The following is a 17230-nucleotide window of genomic DNA, read 5'->3' on the forward strand; positions in this document are numbered from 1 at the left end:
TTATTTGGTATCCCTCTATGGTCGGGGGGCTTGTTAGCCAGGTCTCTTGTAGACATATGATGTCATATTTGCCTAGATTGATTTCACCTGGAATTGTTAGGTGCGAATGCCCTCTTGTATTCCATGAACATAATTTCACTTAGTTGTGCAGGTGTTCTTTTTCAAATGTTGCTGTAGGGCTGAGATCCCTATTGTCGGATTGCTATTTTTTCCGATGTGTTGCAAGAGCCTTTGGTAACCAAGCCCAGATCCCTTGTTTATTTTCCGTTGGAGGGCTAATGCACCTTTCCGTAGGGTTATTTTGCACTGTTTGAGAAATGCCTCTTTTTGTTTCACCGATTTTGATCGTTGAATTTGATTCCCTGTCTAAGCCTTGTTCACTTTTGCGAGTTGGCTTCTTATGTTTTTCGATCTTCAAAATTTTGGTGTTGTTCAATCGTTGGTCCTCTGAGTTGTTGTCAGGTTCTGGGACTTTGCGTTGGTCTTTTGCGGCATACTTCCTATCGTGGCTTTGAGCGAGATTGTTTCGCTCGTTTCTGTCATGCGTATTTGTACGTGAAATGTGGGAGTCGTGAGTCCTACTTGTTCTTTGAGCTTTGCTGGTACTACATCCCTGGTTACTTATTGTTTCAATGTTGAAACTGAGCCTGTAAATTTCATTCTCGCTATCATGAATTTGCCTATATATGGTTGAAGAAGCGATATATATCAGCGTTACAGCTTTACGCCTGTCATGCCATGGTTCCACGATAAGCAGATCTTCTGATTTTATGTGCTTCAGTTTATGGGTCTGCTGTAATATCACCAGCACTGTTCTTCTATTTAGCGTGAGTTCCTCCTTGTTTCTGTTTCTTTGTGCCATTTGTACTGTCCACTTTGCCTCTATGCGCTTTGCATTTTGTCATTTGTAGATGTCTGTTCTTGATCTGTAGTGGACTTTTTTCCCACTTAAATCCGCTTCATCTTTGGCCCTTGTGTGAGTGTTGTGTCTACTTCCTCGTGTGCCCACTTCATGCATGTTTTTTTTTCTTTGGACTTGAGCAGTCTGCTTGAGACTCGTGAGTTTTTATTTCTGGTACATTTTGTTGCTTGTCTCTTCGTCCATGTTCTTTCTTGCCCTTACTTATAAGATGTTGAGTATTTTTGGCGCTTCGACATTGCTCTTCCGTTTCCAGCTGTTTTCCTTGACTCTGCGTAGGCACCTTCTTATCTGTTTGTTGCAGCCATTTGTATGATAAACGATTTCGTTTCTCTTCAAGCGTCTCGAAATCTTGTTCAGGCTGCCTCTTGTTATTGTTTTCTTGGTCTGCTGATGTGATGTCACTATCTGAGAACAATGCTGTCTTCTTGTGAGTTAAGCTAAATACAGTCGCAGAGTCATGCACTACGTCATTGTCCGAATACACAATGATATTCATTAGGTTCGCATCTTGTAGAAAGTCTGCTGTTGATTTAGGTGAAGCCAGTGTAGGCTGTTTAGTGTCAAAATGGGTAATTTTAGTGGTTTTAGTGTTAGAGGTTGTGCTGTTAAATATGGTACTGGTTTGTCGAACTTGTGTTTGTTTGTTACTCGGTTTTGTCCTCTGATCAAGGTTCTCAGGAGGCATGTTGTTCGTACATGGCAGAGGTCCTTTATTCCTTGCATTAACTTTGTCAAAGATAAAGTACGCTGCTTCAGGGGCTTTGGTGCTAGCCTTAGTAGTTGTGGTTGTTTTATCCACGACGAGTACCACCGTAGAAGTGTCTTGATTGGCGACTGTGATGCCTGTAGATTCTACTTCAATTCCTGAGTTCTTCGCATTTTGGTCTATAGTGGATTTTGTAGTAAGGTTCGTGGTTAAGTCAATGATGTCGGTTGTTTGTGAACCTGAATTTCTAGTAGCTGCGCTGGTGGCTAACTTGCAGTCGTGTCCTGGTTTCGCAGATAATTTTGTGATAATTCTTTCAATTAGGCTGTTCGCCAGATTATCCAATTTGTTATCATGTGCATTATGCTCATTTTTTGCTGCAATAAATGCTTCAATGTAGGTGACTTTCGTCAGGATCATGGCTATCATAGTTTGGTGATCTTTTGTGGTCTCGTTAAGCGTTTCATAAAGTTTGCAGAATGGATTTAAGGCAATCGTGATGGCAGACATAACACTCAACAGGTCTGTTTTTTTTATGGAGTTCCGAAATAGTTGGCCCAGAGTATGACGCATGGCCTTCTCCTGCGGCCTGATAAAGGTCACTGGATCTTCATGTTGGCGTTTGACATAAGTTGAATGTACTGTTTGGCGTATAAGTGGGATTTAAGCCAGATTGCTGGGTGGCATTTCTCCTTTTATCTAGCTTTTTCGCCTGTTCTTTATCTGTGTCCTCTCGGGGCGCATCGATCAGGGGTTTAATGAGGTTAGATGGTTTCAGAAAACTTTGTTCCACTTTACGCCGCTGTGTTGGAGACGTCAGGTCACTGTGTACAACTTCCCGAACACAGGATTTTTTCTTGTGTTGTTTGTCGTGTGGTGGCAAGGGTTGATCTTGCTGTGAGGAGCTCAGTTCTTCGGTGCTGTCCGTCAGCCGACTTTCCTCTAAGACTGGGCCTGGGATGATTGCATCTTCCGTTGATTCTGGCCGCCCCTCTTTAAAGCTTTCCTTGTTGAAGACGGTGGTGGTTTTAATGTTTTCTATTGAATTTAGTGCGCTCTCAATATGCAGCGGGCAAGGGCTAATTTCCTCGATGGTTACGATATCGGATTTTTCAGCAGAGGAAGAAACTACGAGTACTTTTGCCGGAGTCGGACACGGCGCCACCAGGGGGGATTTTTGCAGAACAGCCATCAAGCTCTGCTTGACAGATCTTTCGTCGTCTATTTTACGGTATTTGGAGCATGATAAATTTTCCTTGACAGCGGCGAGCATTTCATCGTCAGAGATTTCTCTGAAAACTTTGTTTTTTGTTGTTAGATGTGTTTTGAAGAAGTCAGTTAAGATCTGCATTGTGGTTGGTTTCGTTTGTGCTGCATGACTTGATGCAGCTGTCCACCTGACATTTTTTCTTGTTTGTGAAGCTGATCATTTTTGGCCACTGTTTTTGTTTTGGCAGAGGCCATGTTTTTTCTTGTTGGATTTTCTCGCTCTTATTGCCTGCCCGCTGTTTTGTCTCGGTCTCTTTTTGGAGTTAGGCATTGTAGAGCCCTCTAAAGGTATTGGATCTGTCACTCATAGAGCGGGTACAATACAATTATTTAGCTCTTCTAGACTTTCCGCTGCGGCGTGGATCTGTGCCGTTATACTTTGCACTGAGGATTGCTCCGCCCCCTCCTTTCCAGAAGCCAACTTCTCTCCAACTACAGGCGCACTAAAGCTCGCACAATTCTGTGCCAGGGCCGCACCCACAACTGAACCCCCGTCCTCGGAGGGGGAGCCACCTGAGCTCTGCTCCCGGACTCTCTGTGGCCGCCCGCCATCCGGCACAACGCCTACTGCTTTGTCACGCTCCGCCCTCCCTCCGGCCGGCGTGAGCGAGACGATTGCTGAGGCAACGTGTCGCAGCGGCTGGGGCTCCACAACGGTGTCACTGCAATGGGGTGGCACATGAGTGCTGCATGCAAGCGTCCTCGCCCGCACCCCAGATCCTCCAGGTAAATGGAGAGGACACAACGAGGGGCCTAAGTTAGTGTGTGGGCCAACGTTCAAGTCTGCCAATTTCTCATTGACATTCAACTGGTTGATGGTACGTACTGTTTTGCTGCTGGTTGCAGCACTACACTTGTGGCTTGTTATAGAAATGTTCCTGCCATTCGCGGCAGTGGAGGTGCTTTTACCTCCATCGTTTTTAGGGCGTGAGCTTCTAAGGCAGCGCCCATCCTCTTCTTCTAGCCCCGCAATGTCTGCCAAAGTTCTAAGTTGTTGTTTAGCAGCCATTGTTTCGAATCTAGTGGGCTAATGCAATTGTTACACAAATGTCAGGCAGCTTACGTGTGTTATTTTTACTCTCACCGCTTACCGTAATGACTTGCGTGACTTTAGATGGTCGGAGTAGGCGTTGCCATGCGGTAGTTTATGAGGCAATCTCCTTCGCCCTCCGTTACTCGGTGGTCTTCACTGAACAGTCTGTTCTCTGCACACAGAGCGGGAAGTGGCCTGCTTGCAATGTGTTGCTTAGCGCTCCCCAGCGAAAACAGCAAACACACTCTGCTCACTCCGTAATACCACCAATAGCTCACAGTGATAAATGATGTAAATAAGAGCTTGCGAGATCAAAGGAACCTTTTCCCGCAGTCTCCCGTGAATCCGAAGCCAATATATATGATGATTAGATAGAGCACAGCTTCTTACCGTGGTCAGTCGCAGTCCAATGTTGGCATTAGGATGTTAAAGGTTGGGCTCCTGCTCCGCACCTCCGCACAACAGCAAAACAGCAGCTATGAACGGCGTTCGCCCTTTTGCGTTCGGGCTTTTTAATTTCACTTTTACATATATCCTCTTTGGCTTGGTATTTCTGTTATAGGCTTCCCTCCACATCTGCAATCCATACGATCATATGATATTGGGGTATTGTTTGGCTCTCTGCCCTTGTAACTTGCAAACACAATTCTGCTTCTTCTTGCCTCGGTAGTTTTATAATATCCAGTTTCTCATTGGCACGGTCACTGAAGTCCCCAGGGTCCCCACCTGGTCTGGTCTGACTCACTGGTTCTTCACAACATATTTGGTTCCTTTTACGCTTATAAGGCATTCCTCTGCCACCTGCTGCACACTCAGGGCCATTCTGACATCTCTCTGGCTTTTTCCGCAAGGCTTCGCTTCTGCACACCTGTCCCTGGTCAGGCTTCGATAGGGACAACACTGTCTCTGTGAGCTGCTGAACGTCAGTAAATCTTCCAGTGTCTCCACAGACTTTTCTGCCCACCCAGCATGGCTTCCATTCTCCGTGGTTGAGCTTCTCAGCCTAGTCGCACCGGCTCATGTCTCCAGCATTCACTTGCCTCTCTGGGAGATCCAACACCTTCACCTGTGTCCCTGCTTACAGTTTAGTTGCCAATTTTAACGGTCCTACAAAACTGTGGTTTTCCCAAACAACTAGTACATTCAATGGGCTTGAAGCCCTCACTGCTTTGCATCGATTCCTTTATCTTCCTCTTCCCAGTATTTAGGTGATTATGGGAATCGAAGTCCATAGTTGTTACTTGATGCATGATGCTTGGAAAGTTTTGTTTAATGATTTCATACGACAAATCAGTTCTTCTTGAAGGGAAACTAGAACAAGAAAAGGTTCTCTTGGAGCTTTTATCCCTTAAGTCATAAATGGGATCTTGGAAAAAATAGTGTTGGAAAAAGGTTTCTCCACCTTCCCTGAGGGGTGGAACACAGAAATAACAATGTATCAATAAGGTATTGGGCATATGGGTGTTTTCTCCATGGGCAAATGGTGGATATTGCATCAAAGAAAGAAAGGTAGCCCAATGTTAGGGACACTCCCATCCACTGCACACTATTAAGCTGAAAAACAGTCAATACTTTGAGAAAAGTTAAAACAGGATAATGACTTTAACATCTACTTTTCTCCCAAATTGTAGAAATTCAATTAGGAATAGAGTTGTTCAAGAACCAATTCTGACAACAATGTACTATCTGAAATTTGAAGATATATCAAAAGTGAGAGGAAATCAAACCCATACATTTGATAGGTCCATCGTGCTTCGGATAGGTAGATCCCTTTCTACAGGAGCTTACTTTATATAATCTATTGAATGAGAAGTACATGAAAGTAGTTACATAAGGTAGGTATAGTAATGTATGTGACCTTGTATGAGAAAATAAATTGACTTTTAGAAAAAGAGTTTAAGGTATCTGGCTAGTTCAACAATTCGAGTAGTAGAAATCCTCCTCTATAAGGGAAATTAAATGGATATCAGAATTCAAAAATGTGTCACAATTTAAAAAAATGTAAAATTGCAAGAAGATCCCAAAGATGGGCAGTAAATATGTACCTTAAAATACAAATAGGGTGTCTCCAGTGGATATGGGTTAGACATTCAATTGAGAGCTGAAATATTAGGGAAACCAGCATCAGAGTGATATCTGGAGCACACAAGCAAATTCTTGGACTACATGTGGTCTAATCAAAGTAACATACCTTAGTAAAGCAGAGTGGCGCCACCAGGTTGCGGAACACACAATCCTCTCTTGACTGTCAATTATTTGTGATATGACTCCCCCTAGTCATTTCCCCCTGCATCAATGGTCAACTTGACTGTTTTTCCAATTACAAACCTGCCCTAATGTGCTGTGTTGAAAATCCCTTTCTTAATCTGCTTAATGGTCTCGTCACATTCTCTGCTAGATGCATATTTAATGGATATACGTTAAAATGCTGCAGCTGAAAAGTCTGCATTCAATAAATCCAAAGCCGACAAAGTTACAAAATGAAAGAAACGCACGTACACAATACACAGTGCTTTCATGGAGCACCCGGCCTTACCTTAAAAGTACCCACTACCACGTATCCCTGGAACCCCACTTATCTGATCCTCCGCTTCCTCACTCCCATACTTTGATGCTCCCGTCTCTCTGTGGTGGAAGCTTCCCAATCCTGAAGTGGGCTGGGACTTCTGCCATAGGGTCCTTTTTATTCTTTATTATTTTCTTTTTTTGTAATGGTGATGCCATCCTCTTGCCTGAAGAGGAGGACACCCCCACAGCCCCTGAATCCCATTATACTGAACACAGGGAGAGGGGACACCCCTGCATCCCCCATTCTGTATAATGGATTCAACATTTTCTTACATGCTGAATGCTCACACAATGCACATTTGGCATTTGTTTTTCAACATTTTGTGGGATTTGCATTTAATTTCCTCGTTCAAAAACATTCACATAGGGTGTGTGATATCACTAAATCTGTTTGAATGTGTTATAGTACTCAACTAGCCTGATATGATGGCATCCTTTTTTGAGGGTTGTATGAATTCGTAATTGCTATCATGGTAACACGGTTAGCCCTGCAGCCCTTATCACTTATTACATGACACAGATAATCAACTTCTTCCTTCCTGGTTAGCCTCAAACTTTAACCCCATTTCTCTCAACCTGTTTAAAATGGTGTGTAACTTGATGTCATGTTCATTTCCCCCCCTTCCCATGCACCAATATGTCATTGTGGTATACAAATGCCTTTGAGGATCTGCACCTGTTAACTAAGGGGTCTCCCTGGATGTGCTAATGCTCCCTCATTTCCCTGAATCCCTGAAAGGCACTCCAGAACCTGTTCCAGGTTTTGTATCTCTAGACCTGAGGCATCGTCAGAGATGTAGACCTGGATGCCCCATTTCTTTGGGGTGCAGTATTTTGTTATTAGTTGCTGCCTTTGGAGGTTGGGAATAGTACAGGGCTGGTGCTGTCAGTCCTACTCAAAGGCGGACCAGGGACTGAATGTGATGGTTGCACTGTGACTTTGTCACACTATGTTTTTCAACAACATTTGTACAGGAGAAGTCAACTCCTACAACTTGTAGAGCAATATCTTTGCTGACCCATCCCAATGTCTCCATGGAAATTATATGTTATCAATAATGAATGTACTAAAATAAAAACGTAAAGCTCACCTTCTTTTATGGTTCTATATGGGTCATAGCGCGCAGTGTGTTTTGTTCTTGTCTTCCCGTTGCTGTTCCTGCACATTTCCATCAGCCATAAAGAGTTCCTGGTTCAATCAAGAGAGCCTGAAACTTGCAGGACTGGCACTACCCATGAGCATCTTTGTAATGGTGAATGGATTGGGCTGCCCAAGGTGTCACCTATTCCTCAAAAGACACTCTTTATTGGCAAAATCCAAGTAAGCCACCCAAACCAAGCTGTTCCACACAAATCAGCTCTAAAGTGCGAAAGAAGTCAGGTTTGCTGATAAATGATCACATATTTGTTCTATTTCATCACTGTTGTAGAGAGAAAAGAATCAAATTCATAGAACGTGTATTAAAATACGCATATCACATATTTATTGACACACTATTGCGACCATTCCAGACCACTTGTAACACGTGTTTTACTATGGGCTATTGTCATGTAGCAAATATGTGTAAGTACTTCAAACCACAATTTACTGATGCAATTGATTAGCTCAGTCATGCTCAAGGGTTTATAAACCAACTTCAAATGTCGCTTGGGGAGAATCCACAGCATTTCAATTGTATGAAGGTCTGGAGCTTCGGAGGAGCCTGGACTCCTTGATGGTCTTGGAAAGCAATGCATCCTGCAGCCAATCAAGTTTTGGATGATTATCCTGTATTTTCCTGAGATTTGTGGTTTCTGGGGATTAGGGAAAGGGACAATGTGCTCTTTGGTGAAGTATGTCACAATTATCCCTTTAAAGACAAGATACACTCCCTTTTGACATGCCATATTGTTTAGACATTCAAGCATGAAAGGAATATTTTCTGTGCCACCTGACTTCAGTGCGTTTACCCAACAAATAATGTTAACCTTAGGAGGCAAACAAGCAGCTTTCCTTACATTATGTGCAGTGTTAATAAGGATTGGTTATGCACAGGGCATACATGAAAAATGTTGGGCAAGTAATAGGGTCCTGGTGCACATAGTGGGTGGACCGCTTCGTGGTGTAAAAACAGCCTTGCTATTTGTGCAGTGCTGATCTGATATGAATTGTTTGTGAAGAGTGCAATCATTTTGTGTTCTTTTATGTCCTAGGCTGTCACATATAGTTTGTGTTCTGATAAAAATGAACCCGGTGTGTGGGGAGGCTTGCTTAATGTTCGGTAGTTTGGAAACACTGGATACACACAGGACAGAATCGCAGGGCAACTGCAACATTGGACTAACGTAGCAGTCTCCCATCTCCAACCCAGAGATCACTGTGCATGCTAGTTGATTCAATTGATAACCTGAATCATGTAATCAAAATCCCATGCTGGGAGGACAGCAGTGGTTTGGGGTAGGAAACAGTTCTCTCAACATCTACCTTAATTACAGAGTAAACAATTGCACAAAGGTATCTAAAAGTGCAGCAAAAAATACAACAAAGCAAAGTGAAAGTAAATGTTGGTGTTCAGAACTATGCAGAAACCACACAAGAGAATTGACTTCTCATACAGAACCATATGATGAGTCAATTCCAATGAGGAAGAAAGGGGGGGTAAAAATCTCAGAACAATCCTTCCTAACTAGAAACGGTTGGCATTTGTGGGCACTCACACTTACTTCAGCATAGAGTATTGCACCCAACTGCATCACCACACACACTACAGCGCTTCTTCATCCTGGTGTTCAAATATCCTTTTAGTTGGGTGCACTTCCCACAGCGTGATAATATATGGTAGACTATGTGCAGGAATCCCAGAGCGGGATGAGCCATTTATGGATTTTTACAATTGAATACTCTGCTTGGCTCTTTCTCTGTGCCAATGATTTTACATAGTATGTGTCATGATGCCTGCCCCCGGGAAGCCAGTTCAGGCCCAGCAACCCCGGAAGCAGGCATCATGCCATTTGGAGCACCATGGGCGCCAGGCTCATTACAGAAAACCTACCTAATGCAGACCATGCTGCATACTTACCTGGTGCAGACCATGCTGCACGAAGCCACAAGCCAAATGGGGCTTAGGAGGGACTATTTTACCTAAGGGACTACTTTCTTCTTGGGTGGGGGCTGTGGAAGAATACTTACCTGGGACTTCTACCTACGCTATTTAAACCATGCCCAGACAGCCGCACGTGTTTCGCGTTATTCTGCATTCAGCAGCGTAACGCTCACCGTGCCTCCAGCAGCTTCCAGTCTTCAGCCACGCCCGCTTCAGTCCTGGACCACCTGGAAACGAAAAGAAAAAAGGAGAAGAGGTTCAAACTTGAAACCTTACCTGAATTCTTGATCCATCGCACCGTCGATCTTGAAGAAGGAGTCATCGCACGTGCGCCGTCACGCACCTCGTAGCGCCGCGCTGAACTCACCATCCAGTGCAGCTTTTCCTCACTCCATCGCAAACTCTGCATTTCCAAACCGCTCTCCGATATCTAAGGGGACAAGAAAAGCCAGGTGAGCACGGGAATGCAAAAGGGCAATACAAGCTACCCCCAAAGACTTACCGGTTTACCACAGGGGGGTACTCACCTCATCTCAGGTCGGCGCAGTTAACTCTGCATCACTGCCGCAACCCGGCCCCTAAGGGGAAACCACTGGACATTACAAGCTACCCCTCAAAGACTTACCTGATTTACCGCAGGGGGGTACTCACCTCATCTCGGGTCGGCGCAGTTAACTCTGCATCATTGCTGTACCCCGGCCCCTAAAGGGAAAAACACTATAGACTTACCGACTCTCACCAACTGCCATTTGGACTCTTCGTGGTGGTTAAGCCGGCAACCTACAAGGAATCGGAAAGAGTGAAGATCAGACAATTGAACTCTTACAAACTATTGGATTCTAGAGTCAATACTGGAACTCACCAATTCCTCCACGCCAGTGAAGTAACTGGTCGTCTACGCGCCCCTGCGCTCGATGCAGGATGGAGAGCTCATCTTTCCAAACCATCAGGTGAGAATAAGAGGGAACATCGGGAGTGGTCAGTGGGCAGACAAGGGGAGTGGAAGGTGGGTTAACGCTCAAATTACGGGAGGTTAATTCCCTTTCTCCTTTGCAGAAAGATATTCAAACGAGCCGACAAACAAAGTTAAGTGGGGCTGTCCAGTCAGTCATCTCGGCTCTACGTGGCACCAGGCCAGTCCAGATCGACGTCCCCGTGGGAATCAGGTGAGCGTAACAGAATGCAGGACAGAAAAAGTGGGTTCCAAGTACGATTATTTTATGTGGCGAACAAGAAGGAGTCGGACGTGAGTTGGACATTTCCATATTCTTTTATTTAACCAAAATAATAAAAGATCTATCTTGCCCTATGACTATGTTTTTTTTTTTTTTTTGTTGGGAACTAGTAAACAAAGAGACAACAAAAAAGGCCAGTTATAAGAAGGCTTTTGAGAGTCATGCCCAGCTCCCGCTTGTTTATTATTCGTATTCCAGTGAGGATGAAGTGGGCCTGGGAACTTTAAGTGATCACCCATCTTATTGGCTTACCAGAGATGACTGATCACTTAATATCTTTGGTTCGATGGGGGCCCCCTAAGGCGTCTGTCCCCTGAGCCCCAAACATTAGTAAAATCACCCATTGGCACATGTATTCACATTTTCTGAACCTACCCCTTAATGTATTACATTTTAAAGCCCACTGTAGTACTAACACGTGATGTGATCGCCGCTGATGTTCGGTAGCTGTGTATTATGTAATCAGTTGCACAGTGCTGAATAAAATGGACATGACCTTACAAATACGCAAGTATATTTTGGTAATCTCCCCCCTCCGCCCACTTGATTTTAGGTGGCTATGTTGATGAGCTATGTACATGACGCCCATGCCAGCACGGTCTGCCTTTGACCGAGCATCGTTCGTCACACCTGACCTTCTGTCAAGCTGCAGGAAGTTTATTTCCTTAGGATTTTTCCCGGGGTGTAGAGTTAGCCCAATGGCCTACGCAAATCCTGAGACACACAGGTGTCCCACAAAGCTGCTGAAAGAAAGTTATGAAAAAAAGGTGTTTTCCGCTACGAAGGCCCTTTGGACTTCCACGTGTGAACAATGAAAGCAACACGGCAGACTCCAGCAGGATTTATGCAGTGAAAAAATGTCCGTGTGTTGGTTTATTTATTGAAATCGACTCCTCGTATCATTTCCTTTGCCTCTTTCCTGTAACTGTTTTTCTACAATGTACATGCAACCTGCGATTTATTTTCGTTCCCCTCCTTAAGTTTCCTATTAGCGCTCCCTGGGGCCGCATCACTGGTCAGAAAATGCCTGCTCTGCGAGCGCACGGGTTGCATTTGATTTTCGTTTGAGCTTCTCCTTGTTTTAACGTTTTGGAACATATGTGCTTCGTGCTTGATAAGTGGGCAGCTTTATGCCGTAACAACCATGGTTTTATTTGTACCTGCTTACAACATGTCACCGTTTTGAACATTTGAATGCCCGTTTCGGTGTCAGTTTGTTGTTTTGGAAAATGTGCGATTGCATTTAGACTGTTGTCGACTCAATGCTAGTATGTATGGACGGCAACGTGCACAGGGACCTCACATGCGTAGCCTGATGTAGCAGACGGTTACAAGTTGGCGCCCCAAAACAAATGCAAATTCCAAAAAAACAATGTCGAATGTTGGTTTTGACACTTACAATTCACGATGCCTTCATTGGGTCTTGCAGGGACATGCATTGGCACTCTTCCGTGGCTATGCATTCAAAGACACCTTCTTGGCTGGGGCTGGACAGCCGCTCAGTATTTTAAATGGAAGGGGTACGCTCCTGATGTCATTAGTGGGAGAGCAGTCTCATGCACCTGTCCCTAAATCAGTGGTATTCAAACTTGTTGATTGTGAACCCCCGTACAATATTGTTGTTGAGCTCCCCCGTTCGTTAAAATAGTGTTGCCTGACCATCCCAGACACCATAACTTCTTCCCCATTCCTACTCCCCTCCCCCTGTAATCGCATCTTCCTCCCCCACCCGACCTCCCTTACTTCATCCATCTTTCCTTCCCCTGATCTATAACTCTTACATTATCCATGGTAAATTGTTCTGTTTACTGTTTTTGATGGTTTGTTTCATATCTTGTAACTTCATGCTTTTATTAGCCTATGTATTCTTGTTGTTGAAATGTAAAGCGCTTTGGCATAACGCGCTATATAAACTTAATAAGTACAAATACAAATACCATAACTGCTTATATTTTCTATTGAAAGCAGTCACCATACTCCCTTGTTGATGACCCTTGTGACACCCCTCAACCCCCCGCCTCACCGGCCATTCTTCGAGCCCCCCTAGGGCGGCAAGCACCACAGTATAAAAATCACTGCCCTAAATACAGAACTCCATTTCGGAAGCCTGATCCACTAACTGACAGGTTGCTGTTCTATTGTAGACACATAGATATAGACAGGCCGGCTGTCTCTGGCTGGCCCCTTTCTCTGTATTTGCTGCTTGGTCAAATTAAGAGCACACATATAAGCAGCCTCATCAGTAATCATAATGTTATGTTATGTTATGTTACTGTGCATTTATATAGTGCCTTATGTACCATTGGTATGGTCTCAAGGAGCTGGTAGGTTGAACGCCCTCAGGAACCGAAGTTCATGTCAGTAGGGAGAATAGAGAGAGTCAAGAGGTGCGTATGACCACCGGATATGTGTGCAGCTGGTGTGGCATTCGTGTGATAGCTGCTTCTTAGCGGTAGGTGTGGAGGTTGAGGGATCAGGACTATGTGTTCGTTCTGGCAGGTTGTTATCCAGACTGATTTTGGCTGCGTTAGGCCTGAGGACAAACGCCTAGGCTGGAGGGTGTGTAACCAGCAGTGTTTAGTTAGAGTGATGGGGAGTATGTGGCAAATAATGGTATGAGAACAGCTATACCGAATGGTGTCATAGTATCGCTGTGTTCTATTTGAGTGGTGGTGTAAAGAAGAGAGTAAGCGTGGAGATGAGAATATGGTAGTTTAATTAGGTGCTTGAGATCGAGCCCACTCCAATAGTTCCATGTATTCCGTCTGTTCCAAGTACTCCGACTGTTCCACGTAGTCCGACAGTTTCAAGCACTCCAAACTGTTCCTTTCAATGCTCTTTTAAACGTGCTATGCTCTCCAAACCATTCCATGTAGGTCACGCCATTCTATGCGCTCCAATCTGTTACATGCATTCCAATCAGTTTCATGCACTCTAATCCGTTCCATGCACTCGCATCCATTCCATGCACTCGTCGCATCTGTTTCATGCACTCCACTTCATTTCAAGCACTCCAACCCGGAACAAGCACTTCAACCGTTTAATGTACTCCAACCAATTTATGCACTGCTCCTTCATTCGTTCTAGCCACGTTATCCTTTCTTCATGCATCATCCATCCACATACGTCGTCTTCACACGTTCATCCACTTAGCTGGTTCCACCTATTTCACACGTTTCACCCACTTTACTCATTTCACCCACTTCACTGGTTCCACCCACTTCACCGGTTCAGAACACATCACCTGTTCATCCACCTATTTCATCCATTCAACCATTTCACCTGTTCCACCCACTTCACCTATTCTGCATCAGTTCACCCGTTGTATCCACATACATCAGCCGTTCCTTCCACATACCTCACCCGTTCCATCCACATACCTCACCCGTTCCATCCACGTGCTTCATTTGCTCCATCCACATGCTTCACCTGCTCCATACACATACTTCATCCACTCCATACACATGCTTCATCCGTTCTATCCACATACTTCACCCTTTCCATCTACATACTTCACCCTTTCCGTCCACCCTGTTCATCCGTTCCACCCAGTTCATCCGTTCCACCCGGTTCATCCGTTCCATCCACTTCATTCGTTCCACCCAGATCATCCGTTCCACCCAGTTCATCCGTTCCACCCAGTTCACCTGTTCCAATCACATACTTCGCAGGTTCCAACCTCATACTCCTTCCGTTCCAACATTTTTCATTTGATCCATCCACTTCGCCCGTTCCATCCACATGCTTCCATCGACCCTACTTTTGTCCACATACTTCATCCATTCCTTCCTCATACATTACCCGTCTCGTCCATATATAACACCCGTTCTTCCAGATCCATCCTCCGTTCCTACCACCCACTTTACCTGTTTCTTCGCTGTACGACACCCATTCCTTCCAACCCCTTCACCCGTTCCCTCCAGCCACTTCACTCATTCCATCCTCATACATCATCCGTTTGCTCCACACTCGACACCCGCTCCGCACTCGACACCCGCTCCGCATTTGACACCGGCTCCGCTCTCTACACCCGCTCCTCGCTCCGCATTCTACACCCACTCCGCAATCTACACCCGCAGCATACCCTACATCCGCTCAACACACTACATCGGCTCAACACCACCGCACCATCCATCTGCTCAACACCCTAGATCTGCTGAACACCCTACATCTGCTCCACACCTTCACGCCCTACATCTCCTCAACACCCTACATCCGCTCTATTCTATTATCCGCTCACACCCTACATCCGCACCACAACCTATATCTGCACCATGCTCTTATCCACTCTATGCCCTCATCCGCTCTATGCACTCATCTGCTCTACGCACTCATCTGCTCTATGCACTCATCCGCTCTACGCACTCATCCGCAATGCACACTCATCCGCTATGTGCACTCATCGCTATACGCAATCATCTGCTCAGCGCACTCATCCGCTTTACGCGCTTCATCCCACTCCACAGACTTCATCCGCTCCACTCACTTCGTTCATTCATTCTGCATTATCGGTTCAGCCTATGTCACTTGTCGCACGTTCCGTGCTCGCCATCTGTCCCATGCACGACCCCTGTCTCATGTACTTGGATCATCTACTCTTTAGTCAACTATATCAACTTTATTTCTCATGTACACATTGATCCTCTTGTCCATAACATTTATTTCGTCCATTTCATTAATTTCATCCACTTTACTGCACTCGTACAACTTATTCTTTGTATCTACTTTGCAGGTTTGATATATATATATATTTTTTATTTTTTTATACTCATTCTATTTTGTTTGTCCTTTTTAGCTAACCAATAGAGGTTATTAGTTTCCAATTTCTCGCTCGGATCATGATGCTGCATTGTTATTTATGCTCAAGCATTTGGCAAAGTCATTGCGGTGCTGTTATCAAGTTTGAGTTAGTTTGAGTTTGAGGTCGGTTTTTAGGGGAGGAGCCAAGTTTTCAGTAATTTGCGACAATAGGTCTTCAGTCAGTCGGATGTGGGGTGGGAGTGCGTTCCACAACGTGGGAGCCAAGGCTGAGAATGATGATCCGCATAGCCTGACTGAGTTTGTTTTTGGTGTGACTGGGAGGCCATCTGAGCTTGATCTTAGAGTACGTGCAGGGTGATAGGGTTTTAGTTATTTCTTGAAGATATTGAGGTCCGGTTTTATGCAATGCTCAGTGAGAAATGCATAAGGTTTTGAAAGTCACCCTTTGGGCAACCGGAAGCCAGTGCAGAGTTTTGAGGGCTGGGGTGATGTGGTCTCTTGGACCAAGCGCTAGTAGTAGTTTGGCTGCAGCGTTTTGTGCTCTTTGTAGTTTAGTCAGTTGGTATGCGTGGACTCCGAGATAGAGTGGGTTAGCATAGTCCAGTCTTGATATTACAATTGATTGGGCCACAGAGAGTCTGTTGGGAAAGGAGAGGTATGGGAAAATGCATCTAAGAGTTTTAAAGTGGTAGTGGCAGGACTTTGAGACATTGTTGACTTGGCGCGAGAGTGTTAGGTCAGAGTCTAGGGTGCAACCAAGGTTTTTTATAGAATTGGAGGGGGTCGGTGAGTTGCTCATGGCAGATGGCCAGGGTAGTGGGTGTGGAAGAAGTTTGGTGTTGCCACATACCATGATTTCGGTTTTGGAGGGGTTTAGCAGGAGGTGGTTTGTGGTCATCCAGAGCTCTATGTCGAGGAGGCAGGAAGCAAGGTCAGGTTGGCAGTTGGATTTTGAGTTCAGGAGTTTTAGAATTAGTTGAGTGTCATCAGCGTAGTTGTAGCACAGGATGTTGTGTGAATGAATTACTCGTGGGAGGGTGGACATGTAGAGGTTGAACAGGAGGGCTGATAGGAACTCCTGTGTTGGCTGGTCGGGCTTGGGAGGAGTAGGTGGAGAGTAGGGTTATTTGGTTCCTATTTTTGAGGAAGTATGCTATCCATTTGAGAGCAGTTCCACAAATTCCTAGGGAGTGGAGGCGGTCAAGGAGGATTGAGTGGTTAATTTTGTCGAAGGCGGCAGATAGGTCAAGAAGGATTAATGCGGCGCATCCGGCAGAGTCTGCAGTGTTTTTAAGGTCATCCCAGAGAGAGGTTAGGGTGGTTTCAGTTCCGTGTCAGGCTCTGAAACCTGATTGAGCGGGGTCTAGGAGATTGTTGGTTTCGACAAAAGCATTTAGTTGGGAGTAGGCGGTTCAGTCGATGAGTTTGGCAAGGAACCTTGTGTTTGAGGTTTGAGATGGGGCAGTAGTTTTTGGGCTCGAGAGGGTTGAGGGAAGGTTCTTTTATTAGAGGTTTGACATGAACCATTTTGAATGTGTCGGGAAAAATTCCAGAGGCAAGGGAGTCATTTATGATGTTTCTTGCGTGTTCTCCTGTGCAGGTAGATGTGAAAATTTCTTTCAGGGTTGTGGCTGGGCAAGGGTCCAGCGGAGA

The sequence above is a fragment of the Ambystoma mexicanum genome, chromosome 10 (assembly GCF_040938575.1).
Source record: "Ambystoma mexicanum isolate Mex_15411 chromosome 10, UKY_AmexF1_1, whole genome shotgun sequence".
In the NCBI taxonomy this organism is placed as follows: Eukaryota; Metazoa; Chordata; class Amphibia; order Caudata; family Ambystomatidae; genus Ambystoma; species Ambystoma mexicanum.